This window comes from Arvicanthis niloticus, chromosome 2 (genome assembly GCF_011762505.2).
Source record: "Arvicanthis niloticus isolate mArvNil1 chromosome 2, mArvNil1.pat.X, whole genome shotgun sequence".
Taxonomy (NCBI): domain Eukaryota; kingdom Metazoa; phylum Chordata; class Mammalia; order Rodentia; family Muridae; genus Arvicanthis; species Arvicanthis niloticus.
Genome location: NC_047659.1, coordinates 146,594,146 through 146,611,933, shown reverse-complemented (window position 1 = coordinate 146,611,933; position 17,788 = coordinate 146,594,146). Strand labels below are relative to the sequence as shown.

Below are 17,788 nucleotides of genomic sequence, written 5' to 3'. Positions count from 1 at the left end.
AGGCTGGGGTGGTGTGCATAGTCACCAGCCCAGGATCTGGGTTAGCAGACCCAGGATGGGTTACTGACTCTGAGCGATACCCACCATGCTTCCTTAGGGGACTGTCACAACGCCTCACATTTACAGAGCTTTGTGAGAATCAACTGAGATAACACATGGAAAGGTTTTGTCACCACCAGCGTCAGGACCAAGCGGAATGCTGCCATAGTGTGTGTCATTAAAGAAGCATCACCCATGCTGTGGGCTGATCCTAGGTTCTTGGAACGCGGGTCTCCCACAGAGCTCAAGCAGTTGGAAGTCTAGACACACACCAAGTCAAGGCGATAATAAGGCTACATTGCAAAATACAGCAGGGCCGCAGGACAGATGCGGGCTCCTCGAGCACGGTCGGATAGCCAAAGTGCACGCTGGAATAGCAAGCTGCAGCCAAGCAGGAGCCACTGGAAGTGAGGCCAGCTCGACCCAGGTGCCTGGGCTTAGATCCCGTAAATAGTTCTCACCTGCGCTTGGTGCTTGGCCTTGGCTGACTGAGAAGTTGACGCTGGGCTATTATGACGGGTGAGGTTCTGGACAGCAGGTTTTATGCTTGGCTGAGGAAAGTGGGAGCTGCTGCCCCAGTCTGATTAACTCAGTTGTTGGTGACCAGTGACTCACAGTTGGTCGTGACAAATCAGGGAAATGGAAAAACACCAAAAGGGTTCATAAACATTTCACTTATAAACTTCATTAACCATGTTTCTAAACGACTTGAAAAGTCTTAGTTCCCTTGTGGTAAGGGGAAGGGGGGGAGGGTGTCTCTCCTTCCTGGGCACGTTTGGGGAGCTGAAGTCTGTTTCTACTGAACTGAGATCCGCTCTTGCTTTTGCAGGCAAAATGTGGTGATGACGGTGATAGTGAGGATGGTGATGCTGATGACAATGGTGACAGTGATTTTGGTGATGATGGTGACAGGGCACAAGGAATGAGGAGAAGGCAGTAGTGAATCCAAGGTTGTGCCCAGGACTCACTTTTGGATCACAAGTGGCAGGTGAAGCCAAGAGTATCATGGATCCTCTTAGATGCCTGCTGGGCACCAGACATGGGAGTGCATCAGCAGTTGGATTCAGCTTGACCGAGGCCTGTCTCCAGGACTCTCAGGAAGGGAGAAGACTTGAGTAGCTTCCTGCTTCATGCCAGCTCTAGGGCTGGAGAAGGCCAGCTGGGAACTGGGAGCAGTAAGAACTGGTGGGGTCTGGTGCATGGCAGGACTGACAGGAGGATGGCCGAGGACGAGAAGCTGAGGGTCTTATTTCTGTTCTATTCTGAGGTCCGGAGAGGCTGTGAAAGTCCTATCCTCCGAGCTCAGCTTCCTACCTGTGAAGGAACAGAGCTAAAACCCAGCAAATCAGGCTTGTCCAGTTAGACCATGGTGGGGCCGCTCACCTGCCTTCCCCTTCCTGTCAGTCCACATCAGGATCCCTACTGAGAGCTGAGGGCTTGGGGTGAAGGGTGTTCAGAGGGCTCGGCTGCAGGGAGGGCTTCCCTGGGCCTGCAGCATCAGCTTCAGCTCCTGATCTGCCTCCCATCCCTCGCTCTGAACTGACTGGCTCTGTTCTGTCTTGTGGTGTCCACAAGGGGCTCTGGGTCAGATTGTCAGGCAGCTTTGCGGCAAGAGTGCTCGTGTCCCTGAGACCCCTCTTCTTGTACCTTCTGCTTCACAATCCAGCCCAGATGCCCTACTATGTGCTGTATACACAGTGTCTTGTCAGAGTTGGGCATAGCTAGTATCTCCTGCTTGCCCTCCCCTCTCCCCATGGTTTCCCCATACTGACCAGCCCTAGTGAGCGGCTAGGTCCAGCAGATGCTTCCTCGGCCTTTTGAAATATGGCCTACCCTGGATTCTGTTCCTCCGCGAAGGTTGTTGTGGTTTGGTTGGAGGCAACATTAGCCGATAAACACACAGTGGATGGAGAATGTTTGGAATTTCATCCTGATGAATGATGTGGGTTTCCTATAACTGGTTATGAAGGAAAATATCTGAGGCCCCAAGGAGAGTGACCCAGGTCACTCACCCATGCATCACCAGACAGTGGTCCACCTTACCTCCCTGGCTCAGCTGTTCATGGTTCACAGCCAGAGAGAGCTCAGCAAGTCTGGAATTATGTGAACTTTCCCCTCCTTCTGGGGAGGCAAAGGCAGCCTCCACCTGACCATTCCAGAAGAAATTGCAAGCCCACGTGCCTGCTGCCCTCAGGCTGGGGCCACAGTGTGTTTGAGTTCTTCTCCAGCTCCATTGGTATCTCTCTCCCATAGAAGCCAGGGGGCAACCTTCCTGCCTGTCTAGACAGCAGGGGTTGCTCTGCTTTCTCAGGCACTGGTTTGGCATGGTCTGCTCTTCCTTGGGCAGTGACAGTGTTGTCCATGGGTTGGCCACTTCCCTTTTCTGACATATCTGACATTCTCCTAAAGCTGTCCTGGCACAGAAGTACTAGGTTCTAGGTGTTTCTAGCCCCTTCCCACCCAGGAGGAAGAGGATTAGTGTTGACCAGTCCCCTTGGTTACTAGGGACTAAACAAGTCACGACCTTTACCCCTATGGGTACGGTCTGTGTGCTGAGCTGCTGCTGTCTGGGCAGATGGACTCCACACTGATCTGCAGGGTCCTGCCAGACCCCAGCACACCACTCCCTGCTCCTTGCCATTGGCAGCCACACAGGCCTTCTGCTATGAAATCTTGCCACCTATACCCCAAGAAGGCATTCAGGTCCAGCAAGAGACTCGGCTTTTTGGCTTTGGTTTGGTTAGGTTCCATTTAAGGCATGCCATGTGCCACAGTGCATCCCCCTGAAGACTGGATTCCTGAGGCCTGGGACTGAGAGGAGCCATCATCAGACACACACCCTCAGATGTTCACATCTGTGTCCTCTGTGCCTCTGTGACCAGGTACGGCTCTCCTGCATGTCCCACAGGTGTGCAGGGCCATGAGTCTCTGCCCTCCTTCCTCCAGAACTTTTCCTACCCTGTAGGGGCTGCACACATGTGCCCAGACCTGTACCTGGAGAACAAAAAAGGGAGCAGATCCAGCATTCCACCTCCCTTGGCTTTCAGAGTTTGGCCTTGCTCCATGCCCACCCAGCACTGAAACTTCCGTCACTCAGAGAGCACTTATTTATTTTGAGACAGAGTCTCATGCTGGCCTTGAATTCCCTAGGTAGCTTGGAACAACCTAGAATTCCTGATCTCGCTGTCCTGTCTGTGCTAGTGCTGGGACCACGGCTGGGATGGGGCTGGCTTCTGATTGGACAGAAATAATTGGTTCAATAATTAGCGTGTGCTGTCAGTGGCTATATAAATATGCTCCCCCCACTTGAGAGGAAAGTTTCAACTCTGGAAAATTACATCCCGGAAACTAGGGAAGTCTCTGCCCTGGGGATGTTTGAGATCAGTTTCCTGGGTTGGTCTCAGCCTACAAGGAGAATGCTTGGCTCCAGTGACTTTTACTGCAACCATTTCTGGGGGCCTCTGGCAGTGACGAATACTTGTGCCAGGCTGTCCTGGTTACGCAAGTTACGGTCAGGGTACATGGCTCTCGGTGACAATGTCAAGAGCAGACTCCAAGCAGTGTGTCTATAGGAAACTCCAACTCCTTCTAGAAAAGCCTAGTCCAGTCTGCCTAGGTGGCAGCAGATTCCACCCCCCTCACCTGTTGAGACCAGTCAGCACCCTTTCCAATGAGGCCTTGATGGTCTCCAGTCCTCAGAGGCCTCCTAGTTGGGGTTAGCACCGCGTCTCAGTGGTTCTCAGTGAGGGGCTTTGGGCTTCCTTCATTTTTTTTCTGGTGTTTCTCTGACTCCATTCACATGCTGTGGCTGCAGTGGAGCCGAACAGAGTCCTTTGTGCAGACTAGACCGATGAGACTGGACCATCAAAGACCATGGCAGTATGTCATAGATATGACCTAGGATTGTGTGCATTCAGAAATGACAGAGAGCCACAGTCACATGTCACAAGGATTAGAGTGAGATCCTGTTGCCAAATAACAGCAAAAAAAAAAAAATTTTTTTTAAATACACCAGTCATTATCTATGTATGCATTGGGCACGGGGGTCTACTTTGTATCTGCATTCTTGTTTAAGAAGATGCACGAGTGCAAATATTTGTGACGGCCAGAAGTCAACCATGGGTGTCATTCCTCAGGTGCTACCTGCCTTGGATTGTTGAGACAAGGTCTTTTCCTTGCCTGGAGCATACCAGCATCTACTACTGCCTCTGCTTCTGCAGTGCTAGGATTACAAACTGGGCCACTCTGCCTGCTTCCTCCCACCCCCACCTTTAAGGTGAGTTCTGTGAATATAACTTGGGTTATATTCTGACTGAGTATGTCCATAGCCTGTCTGACTATGCTTTGTTGGCTAAATTTTGTAAATTCTAAGTCCAGTCCAGAATCTCCTTTGTAAAATTTCACCACATCTATCTATCTGTCTGTCTATCTATCTATCTATCTAGTGTAAGGCTTGCACATGCCACAGTATACACTTGGGTGTCAGAGAATAAGTTGTAGGCTTTGGTTCTCTTCTTCCACCACGTGGGTCTTGGGGATTGAACTCAGGTTGCCAGGCTTGGTAGAAATTGCCTTAACCCACCGAGCAGTCTTGCCAGCTCTCTAAGTCCGGTATTTCTGATAAAACTCAGCACCTGAATTGACACAGGCAGTACATGTAAAATACAAATGTTCAAAGATGACGAAGCTACGGGGAGTAGAGCATCTGTCATTCCTGACATTGCTTCCTGATTGACGTGGTGGTTTTATGATTCTGTTAGATTTAAATAAAAGATATTAAGGTTAACTTCACACCAGGCCTGGTGGCACAGGCTTCGAATCTCAACTACCTGGTAGGCTTCAGCAAAAGGATTGTAACCTAAACACCAGGCTGGGCAAACCGGTGAGTCCCTGACTCTGAATTAAAAGAGGCTGGGGATGTAGCTCAAAATGGAGCACTTGCTTGCATGCTTGAGGCCCTGAGATCAACCTTGGATGACACACAGAGACAGACGTCACGGCCTCAGTCTTTTTATTGTGTTGGCTGAACACAGACAATATCATGTGTGTGCGCCCATGTTGCTTTCACTGCTGAGCAGAACTACTCACCTCCAACGTGTCTGTGGGTTAGGGCACCTCTGGTGTGATGCAGGGACAGCCTCACCACACATAGCAACTAGGCATGGTGATTGTCACCATAGGGAGAGGCAAACATTCCTGTGGGTATTTGGCTATGGATATGGAGGGGCCTGCCCAGGATGGTGCCCGGGGTGGGGGGCGTTGATTTTGTACCAGAAAGCTTCAGGACAACTACATGTGATGTCTGGAGACAGTGTGGACAGCCCTGACTCTACTCAGCTACCAGGAGGCCGGGGAAAGGTGGGCCTCTGTATAGAAAGAAATAAGGTCCTGTTTTAGCTTCTCCTGCTGTACCACGAGATAAAGCCTGGAGGATTTCCTGGGTCCTACAGTCAGCACATGGGTCTGTGGGTCCGTGTCAGGGGTCTCTGTGGTTAGGATATGGGCAGGTTTCAAAGGAGCAGGATATGGAGTTCTGAGGAGTCTATGCGAGTTCCTGAGATCAAAGTGTCAGCTCCTAGGATCAAGGAATGGGAATCTCTGGGCCAGGGGGTAGTGGTGGGAGCCTTGAGCAGAAAGTGCTCTCTGTGGAAGATCCTAACATCCCACCTGAGGCGTCCGGGATTCCCCCTCCCACCCCTACCCGTCTGTCTGGGTAGCAGTGCTCTCCACTCTGACAGCTCTTGGCCTGGCTGGCTGTAGTTCAAACTTTGCATGATGGCAGGATTACTCACAGCCTGGCCCTGCTCGGGAAAATTGTTTGAAGGTCACCGTGATCTCTCACGAAAGTCTCAGAGGAAGCACTTAGAAAACTGTCATTCTGGTCTTGAATGACACTTCCTGTCATCTGGGTACACGGGGCATTTCCCCAGGGTTCAGCATGGGGGTAGGTATGGGAATTCTGTGAGGGCCAAAGCTGGACCTAGGTTCTGATGGGGAGGGGGAAGGGGACACAGGTCTCAGCTTTTCGTGTGCCACCCATCTCCGACCCTCCTGTTTTCTAGGCTGTGGTGAAGGAGCTACCGTCTCAGAAACTTGTGGTGAAGCTCAATGTGGGTTCCCACAGGAAGTTAGGGGGAGTCAAGCACGGGCCCAAGGGCCCAAATGCTACAGTGGAAAAGTTCTCTGATAAGGCAAAGAGCACACCCCTTCTTCCTGTTCCTGCATTGGAGGTCTGGTCATCTCAAGCAATGAGGATGTGGCTAAGCCACATGAGAGACAGATATGCCTGTGGAAAATTCCAGGTCCTGGGAGAAACCCTTGGTTTTCTGGTCCTGGGAGGCTCCAAACCCCTGGTCTCACGTCCCCTCCGCATCTCTTTTCTTGCTTCTTGCAATCATGTGGATGATCCAGGCTTTGCGGACCACAGAAGCCACAACAGGGGACACAGCAGGGAACAACAGATCCCTGTGGAAGAAATGATTCTGGTGCTCTGGGTACCACAGCAGGAATGGTGCCAGGGATCGTCTACAAAGTCCTCACAAACTTGGGAGCCTGGAGTTGACCAGCACCTGGGTCCAGGAAGAAACCCTGAGCCCTTGTGTTTGGTGTTCACCAGTTTCTGCTTTATCATGTTCTGGAAACATTTAAACACCCCCACAAAGAACACACACAGGCCATCACCAGCTCCCGCCCCCAGCCCACCCAGGTTACTTGTGGCCAAATCTTGGGTTCCTATGACCTCATCCATTCCCACTGCCTTGCTAAGCAGCTCTTTGAACGCTTAAAATACAAACACAATTCTTCTATCACACCCACCAGGAAAAGCTCACGCAATACACAGGCTGCTTCCCAAGGTCACGTGACTGGTGATGTGTGTTTAAACTGGATCAAAGCTTGGAATGTGGTTTTGGGTTAAGGAAGCTGGGCCCTGTCCTGACCCCACACTCATACAGACATCTTTCCACTACTGTGGACACCACAGTCCTGTGTCTTCAGATCTCCCTAGATCAGCCACTGAGGGATATCTCTACTGTTTCAATGTCACAAATAAAAGGGACAAAAAGTTTACTACTTTAACGCCTGGTGCGGGGGATGGAGCCCGGGCTCTCCTCCACGGCAGACACAGCCTCCAGCGCCAACATTTAATTGAGTTTGTTTTGTTGTTTTTGCTGCTGCTGGGCTTTTTTTATTTGGTCTGTATTTGTTTTGAAACAGAGTTTCATATAGTCTAGGCTGGCCTCGAACTTGCCACATAGCCAAGGGTCCCATTGAATCCCTGGTCCTCTTGCCTCTACCTCCCAAGTTCGAGGTTATGAATGTGCCACCGCCGCCATACCCTGCCCAAGTGACTATTTTAAAGTATAGATCTCAGGGACCGGGAAAATGGCTCAGTAGGTAACACACTTGCTATACAAGCGTGAGGTCCTGAGTTCTGATCTTCAGCATGTTTACATGGTGAGCAGTCATGGTGAACCACCTGAAATCCCACTCACTCGGGAGGCAGAAACAAGAGACCTCAGAGCAAGCTGGCTAGCTGGACTACGGACATGCCTGAATATATAAGGCAGAGAAGAACTGAGAAAGACACCAACAACCTCAGGCCTACTCTTGCACACACATATATGTATAACTGCCCTCCCACACATATACACACATAGCATGGGAGTCAGAGGACAACTTCGGAAGTCTGCTCTCTGGTTCTATCATGTAAGCCCTACAGATAGAACTCAGCTGTGGCAACAAGCACCCTTACTGGCCCCTGTCCTAAACATTTCATAAGGTAGGTCTCTGCCATATGCATGTGTTGGTATTCCTGTCTATGACAGGAAGACTGGCCATTGTATGCATAATTGGGGACACAGGAGCAGGGCCCGTCTGATCTTATTTGCTGTGACATCACTGTCCATTGATCCAGAGGCCCTCAGTGCTGGGCAGTGAGTTCTCATCTTAGCCCACCCTTTCCCATGAGACATTTATCCTACTCTGGATACACAGATACTGCGTGTGTGGGAATTGTCCTCTTGCCTCTCCTTATTCACTTCAGAACCCATGAGTTGCCTTCTGGCATTTTAGGTGGTGACCAGTTAGCATATCTGAATATCTTGGTGCTTGTTAGGAATCCAGAATGTGGACATCTCAGTGACTGATGCGCCTATCAGTTCTTCCTTGGGCCAGCCTGAGCTACCTGATCAGAGGGCTGCCCGCCTTACACCAGACATCTTAGGTACTCCGTTATGCCAGGATGGGCTTCTGGTGGCCTTGGGCAGGACCTTACACTTGCTGTCCCTTCTCCCGTCCTACATCCCTCTGCTCCAGCCCCCTTACCGGTTCATCCCAGCCTGTGCCGGTAACTTCTGCAGGAGCTACAAACACCCAATGTATCTTTGACAGCAAGAGAAAGGACAAAGGGAAACACATTAGTGGCCTGGCCTGGTCCTGCTCCACTCTTTCCAGCCCTCTGTGAACAAGGGGCTCTGTCTGGACCCCTTTGGTCCTCATGGCACACAGTTCTGTTGTCTAGGAAGAAGGAAAAGTAAAATCAGACGGCAATGTCTACACAGGGCACCTTTCAGGCTGGAGCAAGATTAATTGTCACCGCTGATCCGGAAAGGGAGGTCTGGAGTAGATCCACAGCGAAACAGGCAGCTTGGGTTCCACAGAGTTGGCTGCAAAGCCACCAAAGGAGACTCCGGCTGAGGCCCAATCCCAAGGAACATCTTCCCTGTATCCTGGTTCAGCTGGGATCCAGTGAGACAGAACCTTTCCCCGCAAGCTGTTTTTCAATTATTCTCAAGAAAGAGTCTACCCCATGGCTGGCAGAATGGTAGTAGAAGTTCTTCAGCCTGGGATGTGCTCAGTGCTGTAGCACGTGGTTCACAGGCATGAGGCCTTGGGATCTAGCCCCAGAACCGTAAGAGAAAAACCAATTTTAATTAGATCTCCTGAATTCTGTGCACTGGGAGGCCATATGGGCCTCACATTACCACCAGACACCCCGGTTTGGGGTAAAACAGCTGGTTATGTTTAGTCCTGAATCCTGAGGCACCCCAGTCAGACTATATTCTGGCCCAGGTTTGCTTTAATAATATGAAAACCTGGCTGCCAGCAGGAGCGGGTACATAGCACTTCCCTTCCCAGAATGCAAGTCCTCAGAACTCTGGTGCTTCTGGGAGGCCAGGGGTGGGGGTGGGGTGGCAAGACAAGTGTGTACCACTTGGCAGCTCCCGAAGTAAGTGGGGTACATGATGAACCCTGGCTTTTGGGAGTGCATTGGTTGGCAACACCTGGAGGTCCCATGCCTCTCTTAGTAGCTACCCAGATGCTAATCAGAGTTATGACCTGGAACCCTCAAATTAAAACCAGGCTTGTTTACAGAGGAGGGACTGGTAGCCATGTGTTGTACTGGCCCTGTGCTCTAAGGTAATGGTGGGGACTCATATGGTCCGTGTCCTGATCAAGCTCAGAGCTCTGCAAAGCCTAGAGTGAACCCCATGGAGGTGAGCCCCCCACCCATCTGTAAGTCCTCAGTGGACCCTAAAACCTGCAAGTTTTATATATCACCTGGTCTTAATGGTAAGGACTCCAGAGTCAGTTCTAGACATCTGCGAGGGCACATGGCCAGACCCTGCACAGGGAATGCTGGGCCTGGGCTGCTGGCACAGCACCTAGAACATGGCCCCTAAGTGCAGCAGCCCCAGGGCTAGCTTTGTCCTTGACTTTATTGCTATTGTTGGTCCTGCTTCTCCCCAAGCCTGTCACAGGCCCCAGAGCATCAATCCAGCACCCACAAAGGCATCTGCTTCTCAAAGCCTTGGTTTCTCCAACTAGAAAATAATGTTGCCCGTATTTCCATTTATAAGAATGTGGCACAGAAGACTGTTCTAGTTCTCTTTCCCGGTTCTGGGCCCAGAAGTTTCCCCCAAGTCCTTCCTTAATGCCTCAGAGCAGGGCCTTCCTTGTACGACCTGGTGAAGTCTTTGAGGCTCCTGAAGGCGCTCTGCCCCTATCTGCTTCACGCTACTTTTCTCGCTAGTCTCTCCTTGTAGTACCCATCTCAGCCAGGAGAGGGCAGAAGTGTCTCAGCTGAGCCCAAGCACGCGGCCTTGCTGGAGGGAGCCAATGAGGGTGTTTACACTGTGTGGGGATCCTGGGGCGCCTGGCAGAAGCCGGTCCAGGACTCTTGAAGCTTTCATCTCCAGGAGGAGTGAGAAAGTCTTATATTTATTACCTGTGGTCCTCAGGATCCTCACTAGGCATTAGGTAGGAATCTCAGAATGTCAGGGAGAGAGAGAGACAGAGAGAGAGAGAGACAGAGAGACAGAGACAGACAGAGACATACAGATAGAGACAAACAGAGACAGACAGAGACAGAGAGAGACAGAGATAGAGAGACAGAGAGACTGAGACAGAGAGACAGAGATAGAGACAGAGAGATAGAGATAGAGAGACAGACAGACACACACACAGAGAGACAGAGACAGAGAGAGACAGAAACAGACAGATAGAGACAGACAGAGACAGAGAGACAGAGACATACAGATAGAGACAGAGAGAGACAGAGATAGAGAGACAGAGAGACAGAGAGACACACAGAGACAGAGAGAGACAGAGAGACTGAGACAGAGAGACAGAGATAGAGACAGAGAGATAAAGAGACAGACACACACACACACATACACAGAGAGAGAGAGAGAGAGAGAGAGAGAGAGAGAGAGAGGCTCCAGCTCAGCACAGACATGTTAAGACCCTGGTACACAGGCTGGTGAGGCCCCAGAGTGTCAGTAACTCTAGTGTGCCGCAGAAAAGTCTCAGATGAGGGCTCCTTCCTCAGCTCCCAACTGGCCCAGCCATGCTGCAGAGTACTTGGAAGCTCTGGCTTCCCCTCTGGCTAATAGTGGGTATATCCCTGGGACGGTGTTCCCAGCATTCCCCAGACATCTGTGTCGGCATGTCTGGGTTAGATGAGGCCTAGATTTAGGGGCCACTGCTGGGCCTGGCTGGGTAGGCTATTAGATAGGTCCCCAAGTTCCACACACAGCCAAGCAGCCATGTGAGTTTCAAGGGACCCCAACACCATCTCACTGGGTGGCTGTCTGTACATTCGGCCCCCATGTCACCTGTCTACATTCTCACTCTGCTGAAAAGTTTGGGATCCCCGACTCTAACAGATAGCCCGATTGTCTCACACGTGGGAATTCTGCTTTGGTACCACCTGGGTGCTCAGTATGTTGTGGGGATGCTTGCAGCTGCTGGCCTATGGCCCTCGAAACTCCGTCTCCCCTCTGACATGTGTGGAAGACCTTCCTTTGCAGATGGTGCATTCTATCTTAATCCCATTTTGACATGTGGATGAGAAGCACACGCTAGAATCAGCTCCCATGATACCTACTCCCTGGTTTTCCCTAATTCACCCAAATCCACAGATTCAGAGCAAAACCTACTGACTGACCTGCTTGCTAGACTGAGGTCATAAGGCCTGGAGTCCACATGTCCAAGAGTCAGATGGGCCAGGGAAAGCATCGAGAACAGCTGTACAGTGGGAGCTGTGGCCTACCAAGCTCAGCACATTGCATGCACATGCAGTTTGGGTTTTGACCTTTACAGCAAGCTGTTGTGTGTGCCCTTTCCTCCTCCACACAGATGGATGACCGCACCTCCGAGAGCTGAGAAATCTGACCCAGAGCCATAGCTGGGCTCAGAACCAGGTGTTCTGGTTTGGTAATGGCATCCCCTCCAGAACACAGCTGAACCTGGGTCTGAAATGCATCAGCCAAGTGTCTGTTCTTGGGTTCTGTTGTAGGTAAGCCATTAATGTGGGTTTTTCTTCTGGGAAGATATACATACTATTAAGTATATATGTCTGTTTCAAATGCACAGACAGCTGAAGGTACTCAGTTAATTCATGTCGGGGAAACCCTCACTGGCATTCAGCTCCAGAGTGATTACCTTCTCTCCATAAGGCTGCATCCCCACTGGACACCAGTCTGCATCACCCTCTCTCTCCAGCACCTGGTAGCCACTGCTGGGCCATCAGTCTCTGCATTTGTGGCTCCAGGGAACTCGAGTTGCTGATCATGTAATGTTTGTCCTCTTGTGACTGGCTTCTGTCCCTCCTCCTCACGCCCATTGGCACTCTCTTGTGTTGTCAGAATACCCTTCTTTCTCAGAGAAGAGAGACAGTCTGTTGTGTGGACCGTATACTTTGTTGTCTCCTCACTCGCTGATGGGCCCTGGGCCACTTCTGCCTCTTAGCTGTTGTGAGCAAAACTGTAAAGAACTCATGCAGAACTCTAAGGTCCTGTTCTCCTTTTGTTCGTGTCTTAGTTACTTTCCTGTTGCTGAGATAAAATACCCAGACAAAAGCAGTTTAAGAGAGAAGGGATTTATCTCAGGTCACAGTTCCATCATGGCAGGGAGGTCAAGGCAGAAGGAGCTTTAAGTGGCTGGTCACAAGGAAAACGCAACAAATGCATGTGTGCTTCTTAGCTTCAGTCCAGGATTCCCTGCCCAGAGAATAGCCCCATTCATAATTGAGATGGGTCTTCTCATATCAGTTAAGGTAATCAGGATAATCCTACAGAAGCACGAACTTGGTTTTCGGGGATAGAGCTAGGTGTGCCAGGATTCCTCAGCCAGCGCCTTAATCTACTGAGGTATACCCTGGTCTCACCCACTTAGTGTGTTTAGATATCACATCTGTTGCCACCCAGATTCTTGCCATAAGCATGGGTCATCCCCAGGTCTGAATGTTAAATTCAATGGCTGGTCCTATGTGCAAATCTTGGGGCAGAAACTTGCTTCCTCAGGGACAGTTTCTGGGGATTTTATTGGAACTGTGCTGAATTGTGTCCATGTGAACCCTTAGAACCTTCTCTGTACTCTCCAGACAGATATTGAAGTTGATTTTCTTGCCAGCAGGCCCCTCATCAGTTCTGTCTCCAGAACTGGGTTTATAATTTAAGTCTGACAGAAGAAAATTCATTGTCTGACTGTGCGTCTTGGATGCATTCAAAGGCCAGCATTCGTCATGAGCCCACAGCTTACGAGGCCTGTTTCCAATCCTTTGTCCAGTTCTCTGAATATTTGCCATGCAAGTATGAGAATCAGAGTCTGTATTCTCAGCACCCGTGTTAGCCAGGAGCAGCAGCTCACTTGGGAGATAAAGGCAGAAAGATCCCTTGGACTTGCTGCCAGTTGGTCTAGCCAAATTGACAAGCTCCAGGTTCAGTGACAGACCCTGTCTCGAAAAATAAAGTAGAGAATGGTAGAAAAAGATGGCAGAGCTTGATCTCTGGCTTTCACATGCACACACGCACACACACACACACACACCACACATACAACACACACACAGCCTTAGGAGACATATTGAAGCTGGATAGAAGCTGGTGTTTCCTGTCAACTTCTGACCAATGCCCTAATACAAATGTGTTTGTCCCCCAGGAATAGAGCCAGAGGGAACAGCTCTTCCCTCAGCTGGCATTGCGCCATGCATAGAGAATGACCCCAGCCTAGGGTCCCTGTGTGAACCTGTGTCACGTCCCAGGAATGTGCTGGAGGATGAGAGTGATAAGAGGCAGGTAGATCTCTTGAAGGCTGCAGCTGAGGGTGTGGCAGATCCGAGTGGAGATACCAAATGCTGTGTTCATTTGCATTCAGAGAAGTCGAGGAGGCGGTGGATACACCACAGCACGCAGGGTGTCCAGTGGGCACTCCCCTTTGCCGCTCGGTGGATACACCACAGCGCGCAGGGTGTCCAGTGGGCACTCCCCTCTGCCGCTCAGAACGCATGGGCGGTAGGGATCCGACTTGCAGAATTTCATAAATCATAACTACTTTAGCTGCGAGAGTAGAGATTGATTAAGGTCTGAGCCATCAGGCGTCCTATGGATCAGGTTGTCTCTCACCAGCCCCCCCTTTCCCAGACATGCGTGTCAGCAGTTTTCCGGGAAAGCAGTCTACACATTTAGCTTCATCGGAGCAATTACTGTAAGGAGGCTCGATGGCCGCAGCCAACCAGAAGCTTAACCTTGGGGGTGGGCCCTAGAAAAGGGGGCTTCCACTGAGTGTCCCAGGGTCTCTGATGAAACGCAGCCCCTACAGAGCTATAGGCTACCTGGGAATTCTGCTGTTCTGTGACCCTGGAGAGGCGGGGGGAGCCAGCTGCCTATCTTGCAGAGCCCCCCACACTCTCAGTACTTCAGATAACTGTCACACTTTGACTTGACACCCACCCACCCACTGAATCCAGGAAAGGCATTTGTGACATTTTCCTGGAGCAGACTTTGAGCATCGCGCCCTCTAGTGGAGTGTTTTAGTATTTTACAGGCTCTCCCTCAGGATCCCTTCCAGCGGTAAGGTATCCATCCCAACCTGAACACATCTGCCCCAGATCTTCACTCGATATAGCTTAGTGTGAAAGTGAATGGGACAGAGATTGTTCCACTGCGGCCATTCCAAGGACACTTTCCACTTTAGAATAGTTTCAGATTATTGGTGCAGAGTTCCCAAGGCCATAGTCTCACCATAGTGGGAATTGAATGCCTCTGCCTTTTTCTGCTTCCTTTTCCTGCCTGAGGACCCCACATGACATTCAGACACCCCCTATCCTCAGAGGTGTAGTGGCTGATCAGGTGTGTGTGTGTGTGTGTGTGTGTGTGTGTGTGTGTGTGTGTGTGTAGCAGGGTCTATATCCCCTAAGATAGAATCTGGACTACTGCCTCCAACCAGATGTCCTGACAGACACCATCTCCCTAATGGCCGCAGACCTCTATTGTGTAGCTGTGAGAGGAGATGTCACTGAAGGCCCTTTCTGATGTTTATGAGCTGTTCTCTATCCAGCCAGTCTCCATGAGTCGTGCACCGTGTTTGCATTCTGCAGTAATTTTCCATGTGAGAAGGGATAAAGCTGAAAGTGAGTTTGTGCAATGGGTCCTGTCACTTTGGTGGATAGGCGGGGCTTGTGTCTGGGGTCTGAGTGGGCACACTAATGTTTAATTTAGAGTGTGATATATGTGAGGTCTGTTTGCATCAAAGACTTGTTTTAAGAGATGGCAACTTGCCAGTTCGCTTAGATGCTATTTAAGGAGGAAACTATATCACCTAAACTTAGTGTGGACAGTGACTGACAGAGAGCAGGCCCTTGGGGTCTTTGGCTTGCTGGGCTTGGAGAGTCTCTCCTGTCAGAAAACAGGCTTTAGCCATAGCCTTCACTGGGACACCCTCCAGTCAGCCACCTCAGTCTATAGCATAACCTATGCATTACCCACTCCAGTCCCCGTTCCCAGGTTCCCAGCATCCAAGTTCCCAGGGTCGGAACCGTTTGATGTCCTTCCTGGGGCTGAGCCTGGAAGGGTGACGTGTTCTAGGGTGCTTAGTAAAGGGGGTGCTGAGAATGGAGAGCACCGTGACTGGGTATGTAAATGGAAAATTCAGGCAGAGCTCTGCAAGCCTGTCGCTGGGGCATCGGCTGGTGGCCGGCTTGGGGTGCTGCCAACCAGCTGAGTAAAGCTGCTAATGAAATAATATCAGTTAAAAATGAGTCCACTGTCAGAGCCAGAGTGTTTCCTTGGCCCCCAGCCCAGCACTTCCCAGCTCGAGATGGAGAGGGAGGAAGATCCCTGGAAGAGCAGGATCCGCACATCACCCACCCACCTGAATCATGAGGTGCTGATCATTGTCGTCTGCTATTCCTGTGTGGGGTTCTCCACACAGTTTTCTTAATGGCTAATCCGGTGGCTTTCTCCCTCTTCCTCCTTCTCCCGTGAACTTTCACTCATTTCAACCTCTGTGTGCCTCAATCACCATTCAGCCATATCTGTTTTTCTTGGGATTCCAAATCCTGTCTTCCCTTTGCTTAAAATCAAACGAGGAGCCAGATGTGGTACACACCTGTAATCCCAGTGCACAGGAGGCTGAAGCAAAAAAGCTTCCTCGAGTTCTAGGCCAGCCGAAGTTATATGACAAGGTCCTGTCGAAACTAACAAAAATTAAATCGGTCTCACATCTACATGAAGGTGCCTCTGGGAGTGCTGTTCTGTTGCTCAAACAGCCATTTCCTGTATTTTTTTTTTTTAAACCTGTTTGTTTAGAGGTGAAAAGTAACTTTCTAGATGAGGGGACTTTCTTTGCAACTTTGTAAGAATAGTTACATTTCCTAGACCACCCAGCTGTTCAATCCGCCCATCAACCAGGTCATGACGGGGAGGAAGAAGGTTTCAAGGACCTGCCCCAGTAGGCGGTACTTTTCATCATGGTCAGTGTGGCCTCCACGGTGGCTCTGAGTTCAGCAGGACTGTCCTAATGAGAAAGCTGCTGGGGAGACCTGCAGGCTCTGTGTCCATGGTGTTCGCTAAGGGCTGCAAAGCTGCTGGTTCCCTGACACATCCTTTTGTTGTCCCGAGCTCCAGGGCCACATAATGCCTCAACTTCCCTCTACAGACACTCAGACTCACTGTTCATGAAGCACATGGACCCTCCCTGCATCCTGGGCTGGTCTCAAGAGAATTTCTAGAAATGGCCTTGTCCTCATGCCCTCTACTCCAATGAGCCTGGCATTACAACCTTCATCAGCTTAGGAAAGGGATTGCTACTCAAGGCACTGGGGCTTCCAGGGAAACCCATCTTCAGGCCATTCTTCCCTCCACCATTCATAGGTGGCTATTACTCAAGCTAACTCCTGGCTCTACATCCAGTGTCAGATACCTAGCCCCAACGTGAAAAGCAATGGCCCCAAAGAATCTTTGTATCAGGAGAGATATAACACACACACACACACACACACACACACACACAGGCCTGCCTACCTATGCATGCTGTGCAGATCTAGGCAAAGCTGCCAGACTCTAAACCTCCTCATCTTCATCAAGAGGCAGAATGATGCCTGGCAGGACAGGGAGTTTGCTTGCTCCAGGGGTTAGAAATGAGCTGTACCTCAGCTGCTAGCAGAGTCACCTGGTAGTAACTGCATATTTGGACTTCAAGCTCAGAATGCAGAGGGTAGCAACTACTGGTGGGAGCTGGCCAAGGCAACAGCCCCTCCTCTGCCATCTCCTACTTAAGTTCCTGATGCCTGAGAGACCAGGCTGCCATATTGGTCTCTTTCTGGGTTCCTTGTAGAAGGAACCCAAGTCCTATGTGAGCCTGCCAAACCAAGCTGACATGTGGCTTATATAACCCGTGTACCTCTGCTCTCTGCCTGGTGTTTTCTGGTGGTCCTGCTTGCAGACCTTGGGAGGGTCTTACAAAGAAGGTGGGCTCCAGGTAAGGAGGCATGGGATCAGGCAGAGCATTGGGGGCCTTGCTCCGTGGGTCTTCCCTCAGAGAGTACCCATAGTCCCCTGAGGGCTGGGTGGGGGGCATCTGAGTCTGTGGCCACTGTTGTGGGTGTTTAGTCCAGCAGGCTTAGCCAGTGGCTGCCACTGCAGGGCCACTGCGATCCCCTCAGTCTTTCCCAGCCCAGCGTGTTCTGAAGACGCTGAACCCACAAACCCTTAAGCTGTCTCATGCATATGCCTCAGGCCTCTTCCTGTCCATGCTTGACAGTGGGTGTGGGTGAGGGGCTCCATCCCATCCTTTTTTTCCCATCCACTCACCCCCATCAGACAAGACTGCCCACACCAGCTCTGAGCTCATCGGCTCCTCCTTCAAACAGCTACCTCCGGGACAAAGCACTGAGGAGACTCATGTCTGACAAGGACTTTCCCATCTAAGGCAGCTCAGCTGGAATGCCGTGTGCGTACCGCCCAGG

General features: G+C 50.8%; 1 long non-coding RNA gene across 1 annotated transcript; it reads left to right on the top strand.

Annotated features, from left to right (window-relative positions):
- The first annotated feature begins 760 nt into the window (after positions 1-760).
- Positions 761-7,214, top strand: LOC143441545 (uncharacterized). Its single transcript, XR_013109099.1, has 3 exons — positions 761-2,921; positions 4,176-4,315; positions 6,102-7,214. It is a non-coding gene; the product is annotated as an uncharacterized LOC143441545 (long non-coding RNA).
- The last annotated feature ends 10,574 nt before the right edge of the window (positions 7,215-17,788 follow it).